Consider the following 23593-nt stretch of genomic DNA (forward strand, 5'->3'; position numbering starts at 1 on the left):
GATATGCTTTTGGGGCCCTCAATGTGCTGAATGAGGAATCGGAGCCACTGGGGTTATGGGTTTACTGGGTCAAAACTAAGATCGATCAATGACATCTTGGATGCTTCTATCCTGTCTGTACCTGTTTATGATGAGGATGTTGAGGTCACAGAGAGGTTCACTTACCTTGGCAATGATATTCATGTCTCCGCTGGCTGTGAGCCAAAGGTCAATGGACGTCTGGGTCAGGCCTGAGGAATCTTGGATTCACTGGATCATGGGGTGTGGTGCTGTACCTGTGCTGGAGGATGAAAGTCCCAGTCTTCAGGTCCTTGGTGCTTCCAGTCTTGCTCTATGGATGTGAGACTTGGACTTTGACCAGGGATCTGAGATGGAGACTTAATTCCTTTGAAATCAGGTCTCTTCGGAGAATTGTGGCTATCGCTGGTCAGACTTTGTATCCAATGAGTGGCTGCTGACAAACAGCTGGGTCGGGATTCAAACCCAGGCTCGCCAGCTTCGAGGTCAGTGTGCATACCTCTTGGCCATCCTAGCTGCTATACATATACTGTATACTGCAATTATATAGTTTAATGAATGAATAAATTCCTGTGTGGGGCTGGTGTGAAAGAATCCTGATTCAACCCAAGACTTGAAACAAAGGACCTCATTGCAGACCTGGAGACAGCCCAATGTGAGTCTTTGGGATATCCTCAGAAATTTCTCACACTAACACTGTGTTATGATGACCGATGTTTTACATGCCTGCTAGGCAAACCGTGTGTGTGTGTGTGTGTGTGTGTGTGTGTGTGTGTGTGTGTGTGTGTGTGTGTGTGTGTGTGTGTGTGTGTGTGTGTGTGTGTGTGTGTGTGTGTGTGTGTGTGTGTGTGTGTAAAAGATCAATCTCATCTATTAAAAAAATTATTAGCTGTAGCTGGCTAAGGCTTCTGGGTATGCACACCTCCACCCTACCTTGCACTCATAATCCCCCCGACCTCACTTCCACCCACCATATGGACCCACCATATGGTCAGGCTGTGGGCACCAATGATCTGAGATGGTGACCAGCTCGCCGCAGGGAAGAATGACATTGAGGAAGTGAGGAAGTTGATTCTACAGGTGGGGGGAAAAAGAGGAATGAATAAGTGGACATGAGCAGTGCATCTGGATTTTGAGTTTATGGCAGACCACGTGGGCCCTGCAGAAGCCTGTGTGGGAAGGGCACAGAAAAAGGCAGCGGGTGCAAGACCAGAAAGGAGGTGGTCGAAGACATAGACCATTGATATGTCTGTGATGTGAAAGTGATAGGCACAGAGACTCAGCTTCATCGCAGGAGATCCATTGATCTTGAAAGTCCTGGTTTCCTCAGTGCCAAGCTGAGAAATGTGTGAGGCAGGGGCATCAGCCCAGAGGGGAGAGCAGTACTCCATAAAGGTGTGGATGAAGGCTTTGTAGGTAGGTAAACGTTCAGGTGTGCCGAGGAAAATGTGCATGGCCAAGGATGCCCAGTCAGCAACTTCTTCATGTAAATGACCTCACCGATCCTCTGGAAAACCTCTTTTTCCTTTTTGCAGATGACTCCACATTGTGTCTCACAGTTCTGCATCCAACCGCTATGCAGACTGCAGCTGGGTCACTCTTCCCTGATCTATAATCGTTTAGATGCTCAACTGACAAATGGAACAGGTCTTCTAATCCTGACAAAAATCACCAGCTCTCACCTTGACAATCATCAAACAGACTCACCTATCTATTTCCATGGTCAACCACTGCAAGAGGTTCAGTCTGTTAAACTTCTAGGCCTCACCATCAGCCATTTCCTCGAATAGACCAACGACGGCATAGCATGGCTCGTCTTTAAATCTAGCAGTAGACGAGGTATCCTCCGTCGTTTGAAGTCATTCGTTTAAAAACTAGAGTTCATAAGACACCTTACCCCGCACAGTCTTGAGAGACAGGACATGGGAAGGGTCTTTTAAACTGTTGCTTTGCATTTTGCACTAAACAAGCAGCACTCAGAGTCGCTATATTTGTATGAAAGTTGGATCTCACAGTTACTCTGCCCTCACAGCATGAGACATCATAAATATTTTTCGAAGTACTGCTAAACTAGAGGTTTTTGAAAGTGCCAAAAAGATGATTTGTGTTCTCCAGTGTTAAAGTATATAATTCATTTTGGAAAACAATAAAGATTTTGAACGTTGTAGAAAAGAAAAACTTTTTTAGGGAAGTGTACCGCTATTGATGCAGTGTCGTTCACACCACCTTATTTAACACGTTGCATTAGTTATTTGTGCCTGTTGCTTGTGTCATTCAGAACATCCATAAAAAAACAGTAAGTTTCCTGTTTGGAATAATTTTGAATTTTGTTTGACTGTCAGACAGGCAGACAGAGTTTTAAAACAAAAATGCTCTGCTTTACTCCTCTCAACACATGCGCGATCGGAACGACATTCCGTACAATTTGTCAATTTCAGAGCCAAGTACGACAAAGCTGCATGGTCGTGTTCCCATTCATGTTCTGATGTTCAAAATATAAAATGCAATCGAAATTAAGTTGTTCCTTCATCACGCCTGGTGTTGGCTTTGGATCCCAGGGTCCTGAGTTCAAATCTCGCTCGGCTGTTGAATTAACACCAGGTGGGGTTCATCTCCATCTGGTTCATCTCCCAAAATCTAGTCTTTCCGCACACGTCTATCCACTTATTTGTTTCCCCTTCTTCTCCAGTTTGTGGTTCAATTTACACTCTTCCCTCCAGGACTTCAGGCGAGTTAACAGTGCACCACCCTCTCATATCATCCTCCACCGTTCAGTTCAAAATCCCCCTCACCCCCTCATCCCCATTAACCCCACCTATCTTAACCCTCTTACTTGCAGGTTAGTGTATCCTCCCCTCTTCTCTGTCTTTTTGTTGTTGGCTCGTTCCCTTGATTGTTATATCCAACTGTGGCTCCACTGTGACATTGGCAGTACATTGCCTTTTCACCATCTGTCACCTCGCTCTTCCATGAGCCTCGCTTTATATGGAGTAAAAATGTGATCTCAGGATATCGAACACTACATAACATCTGAAAAATGAATTATATTAAACAGTAAAAATTAAATGTCACATAATAATAACAAATACAACTTTAGCTGCTGTTTTATGAATATTTCATGTGAACTCATTCCTTCGATAAATTATTGATATTCAGTATATCAATAAAAATTTACAAACACCAATTATAACTAAAGGGCAAAATTCCTTATTTTATGAACACGACACCTTTCATTTCATTCACATATAATGCTTTGTCGATTACTTATAAGCAGTAAATACAAATATTTACCTCCGCCCACCGAAGGTGGATGAAGGTTCAATTTTCACCCCTGTCTGTCTGTCTGTCTGTCTGTCTGTCTGTCTGTTTGTTACTTGGGAAAACCAAAGATTTTTTTTTCAAGTATATTAATCGGTCTTGTGCGTTATTCTGTCTTTCTGTTTGTTACTTGCACAATTGAAGATTTTTCAAGTATATTGGTCAGTCGGTTTTGTTATTATGCCTGGTGTTGGCTTAATAGTTAGGGTGGTGGGCTTGGGATCCCAGGATCCTGAGTTCAAATCTCACTCGGCTGTTGAATTAATACCAGGTGGGGTTGACTCTGCCCATCATCCTTCCGAGGTTGGCAAAATGAGTGCCAGCTTGCTGGTATCCTGTGTCGGAGTGGCGACCCGTCCAGGATTGTGTTCGATAGCCAAGGAGACTGCAAAGGCAGCACCAATGCTCCGCACAGAGTATGGTCCCAATGGATGGATGGGTGGATTTTGTTTGTCTGTCTGTTTGTCAATCGCCTCCCGTTCACAATTCTAAACGGATCGTCGTGAAACTTTGCCAAGGTGAAGTGGTAGTCTCAATTGAGAAGCCTATTGATTTTGAGGTCAGATTTGTAAAATCGTCATTTTTTCATCCAATTGACTTGAAAGTTGAACACGATTTGCATATTGCGTCACTGAATTGGGAAAGCAACTCGTTGAGGTGAAAAGGTCAACGGTCAACTCGATGTCAAACATCTAAAATCCTCAATTTTTTTCCGATCGACTTGAAATTTGAAGAGGATTTATATATTTCAGGGTCACTGAATTCAATCAGCCAATTAATTTTGAGGTCAACATAGACCAAAAGGTCAACATTGGCCAAAAAGTTGACATCGGCTAAATTTCTAAAATTGTCAACTTTCATCAGGATTTACTTGAAGGGTATTGTAGATTTGGTCATTGAATTCAACCACCATTTATTTTATAAGGTCAAAATTGTTTTACAGAAAGTATTGTGCTGTGCATGACATCTTTCTTGTGTGTTTGTTTGTGAACAAAATATCTCAAAAAGTTGTGGACGGATTCGGCCGAAATTTGGTGGTGAGCTTGGGTGTGTGACAAGGATTAAATGATTCGATTTTGTTGACGATCCGAATCCGAATCTGGATCCTATAATTGTTTAAGTAATTCTTCACAATTGAGAGACGGTGCCAAAAATGATATATAGCACGGTGTTTCAAAAAGTTATGGATGGATTTGGACAAAACTTGATGGATGAGTTGATTATGTGACAAGATCAAGCCGATTCAATTCTAGTTCAGGTTCGAATCCAGATCTGGCCTATCAGTGGGATGCAAAACGTAAATTAATCAGCCTGGTGGAGGTACGCGCTCTAGTGAGTCCACTTCGAGTTAGTAACTTTGATTGTAGCGTGGGTAAAGTTCTGTCATGATGAGGACTTTGGACTGGCATGCCAAAGACCCAAGGTTGTGTGTTCAAGTAAAGCTGGGGGTCCCAACCATCCTATTATTGTGCTCACACCACCTCCACTGACCATTCCCCCCACCACCCTTACACACACCACCCCTCAACCCTCCCTTGCACTTATAATTCCCCCAACCTCTCTTCCACCTCCATTGGACGTGCTGTCCAGTCGGGCTCCAGGGAAAGAAATATTTTTTCCGAGGGTGCCTCTCCCCTCGACCGGTCAGACCAAGAAAGCGGGTCCCGGGGTCCCAGGGACTCCCACAAAGTTTCCGTGGACCCTGGGGCCTGATTTCTGGGAGGGGTCCTGCATGCTTTTTGGTGTGACTTTTGTGTCGCCTTCACCCGGCGGAAATGTTAACTAATTTTGAGAGACCATAAATAGCAATAATGAAGAACAAAGTGAGCACGGGAAGATGGTGAAGAGGTAGGGTTCCTGACTTTGAGTTATCGAGTCTGGGCTTGATTCCAGACCTGACCTATAAACTGTCGTCCAGTGATTCGGAGGCAGGGTCTTGCATTAATCAGTGCACCATCCTTCAGATGGATCCTTCCATTTAGGCTGTGTGATCCATTTGCTATCATTTGCTCTGGATGTTAAATATGACACAACACAATGTAGACGTTAGATATTCAAAAACGAGTTGACCATTGTGTGTGTCAGTAAAAATGAGAGGAAGATGCACTCCTTTCACCTCTGCCAAGGCAGGTTTTCATTAGCTCAGAGGCACAATCTTCTTCCCAGGAAGCTGGTACTCATTTTGTTGACCTCAGAAGGATGACAGGCTGAGTTAACTCACTTGATGTTATTTATCAGCACAACAAGGGTTTGAACTCAGGATGTTAAGATATTGAGCCAGCCACCTTAACTACAAAACCAACACTAACATTATATCAGTATCCTGGCCAAATTACTGCCATGATTATCAATGGGAAGGGCAATGGTAGACCATACAGTGTTTTCTTTGCCTTGTGAGTACTTAGCACAACCATGAACAGAATTAAATAATAAAGTAAATTTTTATGATGTACCAGCAAGGGTACCCGGAGACGTTGCCCAGTGCTGTTCTTTTCCTGTTGGCATTTTGAAGAAATCAGTTTGTTTGTTTTTTCTATTTTTGTGGGTGCCTAAATAAAAAGACTTCTCAAGACCCATTAAGGAATGGGGTTGAGAATCATTTAGTAATATTACTTTTCACATAGCTACAAACGCCTAGACAATATAGAGTGATTATTAATAATAATAATAATAACTTTGTTTTACAGAGTTTTCAATTTTTTATTTTTTATTTTTGCCTGAAACATTTTGCGATACTCACCGATGAACCTCTGAAAGTTTGACGAAGATCCGTTCAGCCATCTCTGAGAAAAATGGTGACACACACAGACACAGACACAGACACTCACAGACACACACACTCACAGACACAGACACAGACACAGACACAGACACAGACACAGACACAGACACAGACACAGACACAGACACAGACACAGACACAGACACAGACACAGACACAGACACAGACACTCACACAGACACACTCACAGACACACTCACTCACAGACACACACACTCACAGACACACACACTCACAGACACACACAGTCACAGACACACACAGTCACAGACACACACAGTCACACTCATGAACACAGAAAAGACACTCACAGACACACACAGTCACACTCATGAACACAGAAAAGACACTCACAGACACACACACATACACACTCCCAGACACACACAGACACAAACACACTCACAGACACAGACACAAGCACACTCACTGACACATACCTACACACAAAGACACACTCACAGACACAGACACACAAAGGCAAACGGCTCTCATAGTATAGATTACGTTGTACATTCACTCATATAACAAATGCTGATGCATTATTATTAATTATTATTATAATAATAATTATTTGATTCGGGGGATTCAGACAGTGCTGCCTTTTTCTAAATGGCACTGAGATGCCCATTCCAAATGCCCAGGAGAGCAGTAAGAGTAAATTACAAAGTGTAAGCTTGTAAACTAACCACATAGGGAAGGTAGAATACCCCCCCCTTCCTTGAGGTCATGAATGAACGAGCTGGGTTTTTATGGACAATCTGATACTATGTGGGTATGGGAATTCTTAAAAAAAAATCTTGATTTCCAGAATTACAGGATCCAAATCCTATTGAGTGCTCATTCCGAAGATTTTGAACGAAAACCTTTGGAAATAAATCAATCCAGCATCCCCGCCACGAGATCACCCCCTGATAGAGGTTAATAAATAATTATTTATTTGCTAATAAAGTATCATGTTTCATCCAAATGTACATACTGTTTCATGTTGATATCTCACTGATAAGACATCATGTTGAAGCAGTTTTCATGGGTTTTATTTTTATTCTCACCATATAATGTAAAACAACATGATGTAATCAGAAGATTGTCTTTTGAAAGATAATCCACAAGTTTGTGCTGCCATGTAATTTTATTGTCTCGTTCTGTAAATTGTGAAGATCACTCGCCCCGCCCCCCTCGCCCCGCCCCCCACTCGCCCCACCTCCGCCCCTCCCCTCCATGTTATTATTTATTGCTGGAACAAGGTCACAATAAACCAGAGCAATGCTCTGAAGACTTACCTGCAGGTATAAACCAAGGAAGCATGAAATTATGCAAAATCGGTCAATCCGTTCGGATTAATGTTATTGCTTTTCCAACATGACTTTTAATCTTGCAGCGGCTGAAAAAAAAAACATATTTAGATAATAATTTTTTTTCATCATTTGCTGCTCACAACACGTTTAACGTTCATGATAAATTGACTTCAAGACAACACAACACTTACATTTTAATGGAACAGCAATGGCATTGAGAAAGCTCTGGAAAACACCTTTGTGCAAAAGATTTTGAAATGTCCAGAAAAGTAAGAGTCGATGTGAAATCTGCAGTCTGACATGAGCAATGAGGTGGATACATCTTCCTGAGCAGCTTTAAAATGTTTTATTTTATTTTATGTTAAATAACTCGAGTGCCGAGTAATTAGTTCCAAGGGATGAAACAACTGCATTGCTTCGAGCTGATCTAATCCATGAGCAATAGCATCCCTCCCTGTCTGCCATTATTTATAATTTATGACAATCTACTACAGTCTGGGCTGTCAAGGTTAACTTAATGTAGCATGGAATTGGAGTGGAAAACTTGAATCATCGAAACATCTCGTGTTAGTAAAATGATCTATAGTTAGGGTAAATCACAACGAAAGATTGCCTTTAGGAACCTTCCGAAGATGGACGTGGACCGGGGTGCAAGGAAGAATGTTGCTTCTGGGACCGGTGATCAGAATGCCATGATAATCCTATTAAAAATAAAGGTGGAAACGGCACGTCATTTAAAAATCATCGTGGCACCAAAACATGTCACCTTTCTATTGTCATCTTAATCTGGGCTTCAATGGTGCAACATGAAACAGAGGTATTTACCAAGGTCTTTAGTTTGTGAACGTTCATGCGTCCGGTGCCATTTGCTCAATCATAACGAGCCCTGTAAGATTGCCAATAGAAATAGGACGTTTTCATTCAACAGGTAATGCAGAGAAGAATTGACAGAGAGAGAAGAAACACCTTGACAGTGCACCCACTGTATGTGATGGAAAGTGCATCTTGGAAACACCATGGAAATACGGCATTGACAGCATCAAGTTCATTCATGTAAATGTGGCATTTACACTGCTAAAATCAATATGGCATTTACACTACCAAAATCAATATGGCATTTACAGTCTATTCCATGGAAATGTATTTATAGTGTCTGTTTCATGGAAATGTTGTATTTATAGTGTCTGTGCCAGGTAATTTGGCATTTCGTGTCAATTCCATGGAAATGTGGCATTTACAGTGCTAAATCAACATGGCATTTACACTACCAAAATCAATATGGCATTTACAGTCTATTCCATGGAAATGTTTCTCATCCCAACTCTCTCTTCCTCTTATGTGGTGACTTCAATTGTCATCACACCAGTTGGCTAGGTGTGGGTACCTCTCTCACCTGCCATGGCACCTCAGCAAAAGCTTTCTGCGACTCATTGGGACTGACTCAATCGGTCAACTTCCCGACCCGGATCTCAACCAATGGTACTCCATCTCTTCTGGATCTGATTTTGACAAATTTCCCTGACAATATCTGCTGCTCTTCCTTCGCTCCAATTGGTTCTTCTGACCACGTCCTTGTCAAAGTGGACATCTCTCTGGCTGTTATCAGAGAACCACCTCACCGCCGTCGAGTCTGGCATTTCACTCAAGCCGACTGGCAGGGTCTCCAAGCAGCCATCAAACTTACAGACTGGTCTCCTATCACTACTTTCTCAAACATCAACTCATCCTGGGAATTCTTTCAAAGAAACTTGCTCTCCCTCATGCACAGATTTATCCCCTCTCATGTTCAGTTGTCTTACCCTTCCTCCCGCCCTTGGTTTACTGAAGCTTGTGGCGAGGCAGTTGTCCTGAAACAACTTGCCTTTGCCTCATGGAAAGCAAACCCAACTGAGGGCAATCTCAGTTCTTTCCACAAAGCTCAGAACAAGTGTGTATCTACCCTCAGGAGAGCCAGAAAACAACATCTTTCTCATCTCAAGTCTGAACTCTCAAACCTCTCTCCCTCCTCAAAATCCTGGTGGCGTTTAATCAAATCTGTTTCTGGTGTATGTTCCCCCTCCATCCCCTCCCTTACCTCAAATGGCTGCACTGCTGATTCCACACGTGATAAAGCTGAATGTCTAAACTCAGTGTTTGCAGCTAAATCTTGTGTCCTAAACCCATCACTTTCTCTACCCACTTTACCCAGTCGCACCCAACTGTCCCTGGACTCTGTATCCTTTTCTCCTGACAAGGTGGAGAGCTTGCTTTCAAACCTCGAGTCAGATTCTGCAACCGGTCCAGACGGCATCAGCCCACGTGTCCTCAAAGCCTGCTCTTCTGCTCTTGCTCACCCTCTCTCTGTTCTATTCACCCTCTCATTTGCCCAAGGTCATCTGCCATCTGCTTGGAAATCTGCTAACATCACTGCCCTGCATAAAAAAGGTGCAAAAACAGATCCCTGTAACTACAGACCAATCAGCCTTCTCCCAATCATCAGCAAGGTGATGGAATCCATCATCGCTTCAGACATGAAATCCTTCCTCTTCTCCAATGGCTTGATTTCCAATCATCAATTTGGTTTCAGACCAGGTCACTCTACCCTGGATATGCTGCTTCTGCTCTCCCATCAATGGATGGAGGTCCTCAATGCCAGACAGGAAATCCGAGCCGTATCCCTGGACATATCACGTGTTTTTGACACGGTCTGGCACCCTGCCCTACTCACCAAACTCTCTTCCCATGGTATTCAAGGCCATCTCCACTCATGGCTCGCAGACTTCCTCTCCTGTCGCAGTCAATGTGTGGCCCTAAATGGAGTTCTTTCATCCCCTCTTCCTGTGCAGGCTGGAGTTCCTCAAGGTAGCGTTCTGGGCCCTGTTCTTTTTCTGGTTTTCATCAATGATCTCTCAGACTCTCTGGAAAATCCTCTATTTCTCTTTGCCGACGACTCCACCCTCTGCCGTACCATCTGTCATCCCTCAGACCGGCAAGCAGCAGCTTCTTCGCTCACTGCAGATCTGGATAAAATCACAAACTGGTCCAACACGTGGAACATGTCTTTCAATCCAGACAAATCTCACACTCTCACTATGTCTCTTCGAAAGGACCGTTTACAAAACCCCCCATCCACTTTCTCAACAATCCTCTGGAAGAAGTCTTTTCGTTCAAGCTTCTAGGTCTCACTATCTGCCATGACCTTTACTGGGAAAGTCACATTTCCAACCTCGCCTCAAAAGCCAGTCGCCGATTGGGAATCCTCCGTCGTGCTAAGTCCTTCCTCGGCCCTCTTGAGCTCCTGACCACTTACAAAGCTTTTGTCCGTAGCCTGATGGAGTACTGCTCTCCCCTCTGGGCTGGTGCTCCTGCCTCCCACCTTTCTCGGCTTCACGCTGTCGAAACCAGGGCATTTAAGATCATCGGCATCTCCCGCAATGAAGCTGAGTCTTTGGGCCTCTCACTCAATCACTGCAGGTTGGTCGGTGGTCTTTCTGTCTTCTACCGACTCCTCTCCAGCCTTGCCCCCCCTGCTCTCTCTGCGATTTGTCCCCACCACATTTCCACAGGGCGCTCAAGGTCCGCCAACAACCCCCTTCTGGTAAAACTACCAAAATCACGAATCACTGCTCATCTTCACTCTTTCATTCCTCTTTTTTCCCGCCTTTGGAATAAACTTCCTCACTCTATTCTTTCCTATCCTTCCCTCCAGGCTTTCAAAACAGCTGTTCACCACCACCTCTTATCTTCCCCCATCCAAATCCTCGATCTTTTCTACCCCCGATAATCCACCCAAGCCCACTTCCTTCATTTCTCCTGCTTTCCTTCCTGAAAGTCCCTGTAATGTCCATCTTCTCTTTGCCATGTTCCCCGTCCCATCCCCATCCCTCTCCCTTCCACAGTTCACCTAATGTGTCTGTTCCCCACTGTTTTGTCCCTTCCACTCCCGCCCCTCTTGTCTCATGCCTCCTTGCTGTGAGTTGTGTGTTAGCTCTCATACGAGCCTCGACCAAGGTATACAAAAAAAAAGAAAAAAAAAAAAGAATGTATTTACAGTGTCTGTGCCAGGTAATTTGGCATTTCGTGTCAATTCCATGGAAATGTGGCATTTACAGTGCTAAAATCAACAAGGCATTTACGCTACCAAAATCAATATGGCATTTACAGTCTATTCCATGGAAATGTATTTACAGTGTCTGTGCCAGGTAATTTGGCATTTCGTGTCAATTCCATGGAAATGTGGCATTTCCAGTGCTAAAATCAATGTGGCATTTACACTACCAAAATCAATATGGCATTTACAGTCTATTCCATGGAAATGTATTTACAGTGTCTGTGCCAGGTAATTTGGCATTTCGTGTCAATTCCATGGAAATGTGGCATTTACAGTGCTAAAATCAACATGGCATTTACACTACCAAAATCAATATGGCATTTACAGTCTCTTCCATGGAAATGTATTTACAGTGTCTGTGCCAGGTAATTTGGCATTTCCTGTCAATTCCATGGAAATGTGGCATTTACAGTGCTAAAATCAACATGGCATTTACACTACCAAAATCAATATGGCATTTACAGTCTATTCCGTGGAAATGTTGTATTTATAGTGTCTGTTTCATGGAAATGTTGTATTTACAGTGTCTGTGCCAGGTAATTTGGCATTTCGTGTCAATTCCATGGAAATGTGGCATTTACAGTGCTAAAATCAACATGGCATTTACACTACCATAATCAATATGGTATTTACAGTCTATTCCATGGAAATGTATTTACAGTGTCTGTGCTTGGTAATTTGGCATTTCTTGTCAATTCCATGGAAATGTGGCATTTACAGTGCTAAAATCAACATGGCATTTACACTACCAAAATCAATATGGCATTTACAGTCTATTCCATGTAAATGTTGTATTTACAGTGTCTTTGCCAGGTAATTTGGCATTTTGTGTCAATTCCATGGAAATGTGGCATTTACAGTGTCTGTTTCATGGAAATGTATTTACAGTGTCTGTGCCAGGAAATGTAGCACTTACAGTGTCTGTTTCATGGAAAAGTGGCATTTATCATGTCAATTCCATGGAAATGTGGCACTTACAGTGCCTGTGGCAGGAAATGTGGCATTTACAGTGTCTGTTTCATGGAAATGTATTTACAGTGTCTGTGCCAGGAAATGTAGCACTTACAGTGTCTGTTTCATGGAAAAGTGGCATTTCCCATGTCAATTCCATGGAAATGTGGCACTTACAGTGCCTGTGGCAGGAAATGTGGCATTTATAGTGTCTGTTTCATGGAAATGTTGTATTTGCAGTGTCAGTTCCATGAAAAAGTGGCATTTACAGTGTCAATTCCATGGAAATATAACATTTACAGTGTCAATTGCATTGAAATGTGGCACTTACAGTGCCTGTGCCAGTATATTTGGCATTTACAGTGTCTGTTTCATGGAAAAGTGGCATTTACAGTGTCTTTGCCAGGAGATATGGCATTTATTGTGTCAATTCCATGGAAATGTGGCATTTACAGTGTCTGTTTCATGGAAAAGTGGCATTTACAGTGTCAATTCCAGGGAAATGTGGCATTTGCAGTGTCTTTGCCAGGAGATGTGGCATTTACAGTGTCAATTCTAGGGAAATGTGGTATTTACAGTGTCCGATCCATGGAAATGTGGCATTTACAGTGTCATTCCATGGGAATGTGGCATTTACAGTTTCATGTAAATCTTGCATTTACAGTGTCATCTGTATGTAAATGTGACATGTGCAGTGCCAGGTGCCTTTTCTTGGACATGTGGTGTTTACAGTGCCAATAATAAGCCTGGTGTTGGCTTAGTGGTTAGGGTGGCGGCTTTGGATCCTAGTGTCCTGAGTTCAAGCCCCGTTGACCACTGAATTAATACACCAGCGGGCTGACTCAGCCTGTCATCCTAACGAGATCGGTGAAATGAGTACCAGTGTGTCCTGGTAGAGGGGCACTGTATCAGCGACACAGTCACGCTTCCAAGAAATAATAGCTACTCCAGCAGCTAAGCTGCCATACACAAGAAGAAGTGCCAAGAATGAATTGCCATGGCACAAACAATAATGAAAATGGTCCATTTATTGGATTGTACTGTTCTAAGATCCACCTGGGATTTGAAGTGTCAAGTTCATTGTAAATTTTGCATTTTCAGCATCAGGAGAAACGCACCTTTACAGTGGCCATTGACACATGACATTTACAAGGTGGATTTGAGGCATTGAATAAACGTCAAAATAAATGCGTTTACACTCTACAGTATCATTTTTTGCAATTGGCTTTTACAATCTTCCTGAATACACTGCAGTATTGACATTGCAGCCTCACATAGAAGTAGAAAAATAAATGGTGTCCTAGTTCAGTTAAAAGTTTTCACCTATTGTAAAATAACAATGTACTGTGTATAAGAAATGATTAGTTTGTCAACTTCTCCAAATGGCCTTTCCTGTAAGACGACAGTCTTGATGATCATTCGTCATGCATGTCAGAAGAAACCTTTAAACGCAGACCAAAAAAAAATGAAACTACACAAGCATGAATGTTGTCTAACGTCACCATAAATGAAATAAGAAAAGTGTCTTTCAAAGCCAAATGCATGATTGCTGTGACATCGAGATTATATACCTGCTCTACACCCAATGAGGATGGACATATTAAACAAGACAGCGCGAAATATGTGAACAATAATATTGGGGAATGGTGGTTTTGTAAAGTTACATTCTTTTACCCAATGCTGTATAGATGTCGCCGGAAGAAAAGCTGTCGGCAATTTCCCTCCTTGCCAGACTGCTCCCCTAATCCGTCTATTATAACACAACGATAGGTTGGTTCTGAACTTTCCATCGTGTCCTCAACGACAATTAGAGAAGTATTCGACATTTGTTCAAGCTTCAGAAAATGGAGCGAATTGCTGTAACCACGTGTACATGCCTTCAATGTGAAAGAAAACATTTCCTTCACTCACAGGTATGGCCTTGTTTCGAGTCGATAGAAGAAAATTGCAAAGACATCTGCTGTGAGCAATTATTGTGGACTCCATGATTTCATCAGAAACATAACCCTTGTGCTATCGAGAAAGTTCCAGCAGTCTCGATAACACAAAAGATTATGCCTTATTTTCAATATGTGCGATTGTAATAATCAATATGTGTGACTTAAATTCAATAGGTGCGATTGTAATAATATGTGTGACTAATATTCAATATGTGTGACTGCAATTATAAATATGTGTGACTGAAATATTGAATACGTGTGACCGTAATAATCAATACGTGCGACTGTAATATTCAATACATGCGACCGTAATAATCAATGCATGTGATTGCAATATAATCAATATGTGTGACCATAATAATCAATACGTGCAACCGTAATAATCAATGCGTGTGACCATAATATTCAATATGTGCGACCATAATATTCACCATGTGTGACCATAATATTCAATACGTGCGACCGTCATAATCAATACGTGTGACTAATAATTTAATCAAGACGTGTGACCATAATAATCAATATGTGACCGTAATATTCAATACGTGTGACCGTCATAATCAATACATGCGACCGTAATAATCAATACGTGTGACTAATATTCAATATGTGCGACTATAATAATCAATATGTTTGACCGTAATATTCAATACGTGTCAATGTGGGATGAATCATCATCTTGGATGAAGTTAACAGCTTGGATAACAACCTGTTAACTTGCACAGGTTAAGGACTAGCAAGTCTCTGCTCGATATCATCAGAGAACTCCTTTATGCAGATGATGCCACATTTGCCTTCAATAAGGTGGAGGAACTGCAAAAAACTATTGATGCCCTGCACGATGCCTGCACAAGGTGGGGACTCGCAATCAGTCAAGAAAAAACAGAGCTACTACACCAACCATCACAATTGGCTGGAGTGAGAACCATTATTCTTGGAGACATCCCATTAAAAATAATGGAGAAGTTTGTGTACTTGGGAAGCATGATCACCAGTGATGGAAACCTGGATGGTGAAATCCAGAAGAGATTAGCCAGTGCAACATCCATGTGGAATGGAGTAAATGCAAGTTCTGTTCCTCTCCCAAAGAAAGTTTGATTCACTCCAAAGTTGAGTGTGGCATCGTTCAGGTCTATCCCTCAACACTAAGCTGATTGTATACCACCGTGTCATCTTGGCAATACCGCTATATGGTAGCGAGACCTGGGCTAACCTAAATAAACACCAACACCAGCTAGAGATGTTCCACCAGAGATGACAAATGTTTGGGGACACATTTAAGTAACAAAATGGCCACCAAGTCGGCCATCTTGGATCTGTTCTTGAAGACAAATGACGGGAAAATGTTAGCCATCATTCATTATCGTTGCGCCAAGTTTGAACAACATCGGTAAATGCATGTCTGAGAAATGGTTCAGGACGTGTTCAACATCAGGGTTTTTGCAACTAAAATTGTCGTCAATCGGCCATCTTGGATCTGATCTCGAAGAAGAATGATGGGATTATGTAAGCCATGATTCGTTATCTGTGCACCAAGTTTGAACAAGATCGGTGAATACATATCTGAGCAATGGTCGAGGACGTGTTCGATGCCAGGTTTGTTTTTTTACAACTAAAATGGCTGCCAGTCTACCAGTCGGCCATCTTTAATCAGATCGCAAAATAAAGTGAGGTGCACATGTATGCCATCATGTACTGTGCTTGAGCTGAGTTTGAACAAAATCGGACCATGGATGTCTGAGAAATGATTGGGGACACATTTAAGTAACAAAATGGCCGCCAGTCGGCCATCTTGGATCTGATCTCGAAACAAAATGAGGTGCTTATGGAAGCGATTATTCCTTATTTGTGTGCCAAGTTTGAACAAGATCGGTAAATGCACGTCCAAGATTCCAATGTACTGTATTCCAAAGTATAAGCCTGCTGAGAGATTCTTTCAGATAACAGAATCACATTCTCATGTGCTCTCAATAGCTGTTGTTGGGATGAAATTCTGGATTAATTTCCAAAACGTTTACTTGACACAACTGAACACAAGTTGACACAAAGTTTAGATTTGTAAATTATAATTCTTTGGGAAGCAAATTCTCATTAGTGCACCTGCCATATTTTTTATAGATTGTTAATCTTTGTGATCATGAAGCATTTTGAACTTGTTGTGTCAACTTGTGGATATAACCAACTTCCTCTCATAAGATAAGTTGTGAAATCAAAGGGAAATAGGAAGTGGGAGGAATGGTGAGGAGCTGTGGGGGAAAGAAAAAGGGAAAGTAGTTGGGAGGATATACAGTGACCTGCAAAAGTATTCACCCCCCCCCCTTCAATGTTTTCACATTTTGATGCCACCTGACATTATTTCATGATGCTTTCAAATCAAACTTAACATATAGTCTTCACAAACTACTCCAAAGTGATAAAGTCAAAAAAATTCAGATAAAATAAGTTATATTAACAGAGAAAATCAGATGATTCTCAGTTGCATAAATATTAAAACCCTTTGTTCAATGAACCCAAAATCACTGAAGGAGCAAATTATTTGTTTGAAAAGTTACAAAATTAGTGTAATAGGTTTCCCCTGTTTGTGATCAGTGGGTTAACTTAAAAATTAAGCTCCCACACTTATCTAAGGAGTTTTAAGGTGAAACTCTCTTGGTCAACTATCAAGGGAAACATGAAAAACAGGGAGCTTTCCAAAGAAGTCAGACATAAAGTGATGGAGAACCATTGTTCAAGAGAGGGTTTCTAAGAAGACTTCAAAGTCACCCATTTTCCCTTTGAGTCACTCACAGTGAACTCCATCATTAAGAAATGGAAGATGTATCATACCACAAAGACTCTACACAGATCGGATCGCCCATCCAAACTCATCAGCCAGGCAAGCAAGAAACTGGTTTGGGATGTCACTGCAAATCGAACGATTACTGAAAGATCTGCAAGGCTCTATATCTAAGATGGTGGTCAGTGTTTATCAATCAACAATATCCCGTTCCCTTAAAAAAAAATCTGGCCTCAAGGGACAGGTGGCAAGAAAGAAGCTGTTACTGAAAAAGACGCATCTAAAAGCTCATATGCATTTTATGAAAAAGTATCTTAATGATACTACAGGTGTGTAGAGACAGTTTTGTGGTCAGACAAGACAAAAACTGAACTTCTTGCTCTAAATTCAAAGCGTTACATCCAGCACAAACCCAACACTGCACATCACCAAGTCAACACCAACCATCCCCACTGTCAAGCAGGGTGGTGGCAGCATCATGTTTATGGGGCTGCTTTTCATCAGCAAGGACTGACAAGTTTGTCAGGCTAGAAGGGACAATGGATGGTGCAAAGTACAGGACAATCCTTGATGAAAACTTGCTTGAGTCAGCCATGAATCTGAAACTTGGAAGGAGATTCACATTTCATCAGGACAATGATCCAAAGCACAAAGCTAAAGCCACACCGGAGTGGTTGAATAAGAAGAAAATAAAAGTTTTTGAGTGGTGCAGTCAAAGTTCTGACTTGAACCCAATTTAACATTCATGGTGAGACTTGAAGCTTGCAGTCCATCGACGATCCCCATCAAACTTGGCAGAACTTGAGCAATCTTCACATTACATGAAGAATGGGTAAAGATTTCACCATCTCACTGTGCAAAGCTGGTGGAGTCCTTCCAAAAAAGACTCATGGCAGCCATTTCTGCAAAAGGCGCTTCCACCAAATACTGACCTCAGGGGCTGAATACTTTTATGCTTGCGGGGTAGATGGAGGATCTTCATGGTAAAGGTAGGATTGTCTCGTGTAGCATGGTCCATGGATGAGGAGGAGACATCTCGATGTAAATTAAGGAAGGAAAACTGTGAGCTTAAGATTGTTACATGTCACCACATGAGGGGGGCAGGGGGGGGGGTAGTGCTGTGTTAATTAGGTAGGGTTAAAGGCTAATTTCTCCCAGTATGTGGTTTCCCCCTGTGACCTTTTCCTACATTTTTGCATTTACAAGCCAGCAATAAAATAATTACGTTCTTTTAACAACAAACAGAACAACAAAAGAGCCAAAGATTTTCTAGCAGGCAGAAACCCTGCTTTCCCAGCTTGGTACCAGCATGTCATGCCCCTGAGGCTTATGATTGGTCGGTGGACGTCAGAAGGTGTGAGAGAGGAGATAGATGGGTGAGGAACGCGGTTAAGACAGAGGGTCTCGTTTTTGCTCTCCTCTCGGCACGACGATATAGCAGCGCGAATCTCGTCGTTCGTGCTGTGTGAATTTGCTCACGTGCTGGAACAGGACGCTGGCCATTGTCTGTTTGGCTGAATTGCGAAGTTTGTATGCTTTATGAGGAGAGAGAGAGAGAGAGAGAGAGAGAGAGAGAGAGAGAGAGAGAGAGAGAGAGAGAGAGAGAGAGAGAGAGAGAGAGAGAGAGAGAGAGAGAGAGAGAGAGAGAGAGAGAGAGAGAGAGAGAGAGAGAGAGAGAGAGAGAGAGAGAGAGAGAGAGAGAGAGAGAGAGAGAGAGAGAGAGAGAGAGAGAGAGAGAGAGAGAGAGAGAGAGAGAGAGAGAGAGAGAGAGAGAGAGAGAGAGAGAGAGAGAGAGAGAGAGAGAAAAATAAGAGCGCATCTCATCGTGATAACTCGGTGTTTTCCCGTTCTACCATCGAGGAATAAAGTGGGCCATTGTTGTGAGCGCACCCGCTGTTAAGAGAGGAATGGTGTAGCAAGTTTGATCGTGAGAAGAGACTGTATGGCAGTTCTTGGCTTTGGAGGCCATCTGCCTGGATTACTTCGCAGATGTTTCCCGCACAGTGACTTGGCACCATTTTGGGTGCGGTTTCCTGTGCAGCGACTACGCAGCTCGATTCCCAGACTCCAAAAATATCATCTCTGGACACACAGCTATAGGCCAGAATAAAGAGAGGATTTTCTTTTATTGTTATCTTTCCCCTTGTCTGTTTTCGTAACCAAGTGGAGATGTCTCAAAGTAGGCTTTAGTTTACCTTCCGTTTCATGACCTCATGCTTTGATTTATTTCCATTATGACTCATTCATTTATGTTCATTAAACCTTCATTTGTCAGATCTATTGTGTTTGTCAATCCATTGTGGGTTCGAGTTAGGGTTAGCCTTGCCGCCTTCCGTCCCGCGTGCTCCATAATCTCCAAGGATCTCAGTTGTTCGCCTCCAAGGTAGAATCGTTCGGCTATCCGTCCAGATCGGTGTTAACCGCCCCGTTCACTACAACTGGGTCAAGCGAGGGACATTAAATTAACCGGTGTGGACACGAAAATACTTTTGCAAGCAGTGAATTTTGATTTGTGCATGTAATTTGCAGCTATTGCTGACATGTCACCTCCTTCAACGAGAACAGTGTTTAGATGCGGCCCCACGGTGCTTTCCATCCCAGGCGATTGGGGGCATCAAAGCACGCCACATTTTTATGGAATATTCAGAGAAAAAGGGGTTTCAATAATTATGCCCCTTTCTTTATCTGATATATACATTATAAAGTTGAGTTTGTGTCTGTGAGTCATAAGCACCACCCATTATACAGGTCATGCCTTCCGCTTTCTCCCTCACCATCACAAGCTCCACCTATTAGCGAGGCCACACCTTTCCCTCCAGCCGCCCAGAAATCGCAGCCACCCAGAAGTTTTAATTACAACGAAGATAGTCATGATTAATACTTGAAATCTTTAATTGAAAAAAAACTGTCCTTTTGTCAGCGTTTTGGATGTGTTGTATGCAGTCAAGATGTCCAGGGGTGTGTTCAGCTACCAAGCACTTATCCAGAGCCTGCAAAGCCAGCTGTTTCTCAACGGTTTTGAATGGAGCACTTACTTGAGTGTTCAAGTCACTTGGCATGCACTCTACAACAAACTTAGTTACTGAACACACCCCAGATTCATTACGTGAAGACAAAGATAAACATCAGGACCATGACTTAGTTTGTCCATATAGATCAGGGGTCTCCAACCTTTTTGGGCGGAGGGCCACAAAACCAAAGTGGCGAGGGGCGGAGGGCTACGCCCAAAAAAAGGACGCGACATTCCGAAAAATATATATATTTAATATGTGGAAATTTAAACAAAAATTAGTGTTGAATATATTTTTCTTTCCAACGAATATGATAAATGAATAATCGTGTTAAAAACACATGTGTCTAATATGAATCAAAATCATAATAAAAATTACAGAACGCTTTGATCATTGACCCTGAAAAATTGGCAGTATCGCAGGCCGCATTGTAATGTAAACTTAATATGGCACCGCGGGCCGCATAAATCCATCTCAGGGGCCGCATGTGGCCCGCAGGCCGCAGGTTGGAGACCCCTGATATAGATGAAAGCGGGTTTTATTTTAATTATTTGTTTTTCCCAAAGGTGGTTAAAAACCCAACGAAAATTCCTTTGTGGAGGAGGGAGGGAAAGAGTGGAGGGAGGAGGAGGGAGGAGGGAGGGGAGGGAGGAGGGAGGGGAGGGGAAGGGATGGGGTGGAGGAAGGGAAAGGGGCAGGAGGAGGGACCCGGTGTTGTCCAGTAATGCCAGGTACCCCTGCTTGTATAATATATTGTTGGGTCAACGCCGATTAAGACTGACGCTGGACGGATGGACCGAACAAGCTTTTACTCCATTCGGCACCTCAATTAATGGAGGCCTTGTGCGTGAAGGAATCACAAGAGGCACATAAGGCTCTTAACTCTTTTAAAACCAACGGGTTTATTTCTTAAAACAAATAATAGGGAATGGTGATTGTGACTATGTGAGGCGACAAAGGGTTGAGGTGGGGAGAAAGGGGGGGGGGGACACAGAATCGATAAATAAATAATTATACACAAGAAAATAAAACCTATGGTGCCACACACCAGACTTGCTCACAGACGGGGAAAGAGAACGAGAACCGGTGAGGCCTTAGCTCTGCTGCTGGATGAGGAGAGAGCAGGTCCACAGGCTGGAGAGAAGAACCGGGAATGAGGCAGGTGACAAAACACTTTGGCAGGGTGACAAAGACGTACGAGCAGGAACCAGGGACGACGAAGCCGGCACAATGAACGGGGCAACATCAAGAGCACGAACAGGAGAAGGGAGGCACATAAGGAAGGAAGGCAAGCAGGCACCACGGACAGAGCAACCATTTCCTCTCCACATGATCTCCTTCTCCTCCAGGCAATTCTGCACTGACCTCCCTTTCTGGTGCAATCTCCCTTCTCCCATCCCACTTGCGAGATTTCCAAAAACTCCACCCTTTGCGGGGGTGACGAAGCTCCACCATTGGCGGGTGCGGTGAAACTCTGCCCCTCGGGAGGTGACCAAAGCTCCTCCCTTTTTCTCCTGGACAATGCCGCCCCTCTCTCCAGAGCTGTCTTTCTTCTCGACCTCACCCGGAGGGGATTACAAGAGGCTAGATGTACAATTGTCTTAACCTTAATCCATCACTACTTATTACAACACACAACCCTCCGCATGGTGCACATTTAAACAGACAATTCTTAAGCTAAGTTTCCCTGCTTAATCACATCGAGATTGGCCAACTACTCGTACACGGACTATACTACGCTATACATTTCTATCTGCTCTGAAGTAATATCTGCCCCCCTACTCCTAGAAATGTTATGATATGTAGGTAGACACCGAAACAACAATTTCTCCCCAGGATAAGAATTGACTTAAGATGGCAAAGCAGTAACCATTGTATGTTCTGTTATGAAAGTTTTGTTTTCGGTTTATGATCGAATCTGTCATGCGGCATGAGATTGTTGTTCAGCAAGATAAGGAATACAGTGAAAGAGGAAGTTTTCAGCGGTAGATTTTTTTTTATTTTCTTGCGGTACGTGTGGAAACAAGGAACCACACTCCGTGAATTAAACACGTTGACAAGTTGTTTGCATAATAAGTCATCCGCATGTGAGGTTCACATACATACACTCAAAAAATTGTACTCAAATCAGCATTCTGCCAAGTGTCCTTTCTGCAGAAATATGCTCTTTCACAGCAAAGTGTGGAAAGGAAGGTTCCCTCACTTATTGTGGAAGGAAGGTTACCTAGATCGGTGTCCCTATTTTTATATAAGCGTAAAATGCATGGTTAGGTCACTGGGCTGTTATACCAAAAATGATCACTGGTTCAAATATTATAATGTTTTTAGGTTTTATTGAACTCGGGGTGTTTGTGTGCAACATTCAAATATCATATTGAAGTTTGATACATGTGGGATGACTGGATAGCTTAAAAGTATATGCACTCACCTCTGAGCTGTCTGGCCTGGGTTTGAATCTCGAACCAGCTATAAGCTATCCCTCTGGTGTTTCGCAAGCAGGGCAAGGCACCATTGTGTGCGCCGCCCATTGGAACGGCGTTAAACTGGAGGACTGGTCTAGCAGCCCTAGTCGCTGTGGTTATTAAAGATCCCACGGTGTCTTTCGCAAAGTACAGGCGAGTTATTGTCAGCACCCTGAAGAAATTACAAATTCCTACCACCTTCAGTCAACTTGAACATCGGGCCTTGTAAGCCTGTCCATTAGAGACTTGGTCCTAAAACATTCCCTGGCTGACCTCACAAGAAAGTGGGAGTAATTGGTGCCATAAAGTAATAGTGGTCGTAAAGCTTGATACGTACTAGAACTACAAGACCAAAATCATATTTTTCCTTATAAATACAGGATCATAAAGAAGACAACTTACTGTACCACTGAAGAAATGGTATGATGTCATCATGTATACGTGACTGTTGATAATAATAATAATAAGAAAGAGTCTTTTAGTGGGCTTGTTGTTTGTTGCCCAGATCAGTGGCTTTGTGGAACCTGACATCCTGGGGTAAAATTAAGATTCTTGTTTGCTTGTGTTCACCAATTATTACATTGTGATGAGACACATGAAACACTCCAACAAGTGAGATGAGTCAGTGCATACAGAGAGGCAGATATTTTTGAAATATAGTGCAGGCAATCTTGGGGTGGTAATTAATTAAGGCCTTTTAACATCTCAGCTCAGTGCAGCCCGATTTTGGCTAAATGAAAGTGAACATTAATAATGAGTTCAAGTCCAAACATAATGTATCTTGTATTGTATCGGCGTGCCTCTAATTGGCTCCCATGGGTGTCGAAGGATGTGCACGCCGTTTGATTTGGAGACGTTGAAGTGACTGCTGTGGACAATGGCAACACATTGAGATAATATAATAAAGAAACAATGTTGGTTTTACAATGTGGTTTTGTTGCAAGGAC

The 23593-nt window shown here is 42.6% G+C and overlaps 1 long non-coding RNA gene across 1 annotated transcript; it reads right to left on the minus strand.

The window, feature by feature from the left end:
- Positions 1–7360: 7360 nt before the first annotated feature.
- LOC147030905 (uncharacterized) lies at positions 7361–22728 on the minus strand. The gene is made up of 3 exons (XR_015055818.1): positions 22613–22728; positions 8242–8302; positions 7361–8117 (listed from the first exon to the last, which is right to left on the minus strand). It is a non-coding gene; the product is annotated as an uncharacterized LOC147030905 (long non-coding RNA).
- Positions 22729–23593: the final 865 nt, after the last annotated feature.

Source organism: Eptatretus burgeri, chromosome 3, assembly GCF_056783735.1.
Source record: "Eptatretus burgeri isolate ZD-2024b chromosome 3, Ebu_testis_v1, whole genome shotgun sequence".
NCBI lineage: Eukaryota > Metazoa > Chordata > Myxini > Myxiniformes > Myxinidae > Eptatretus > Eptatretus burgeri.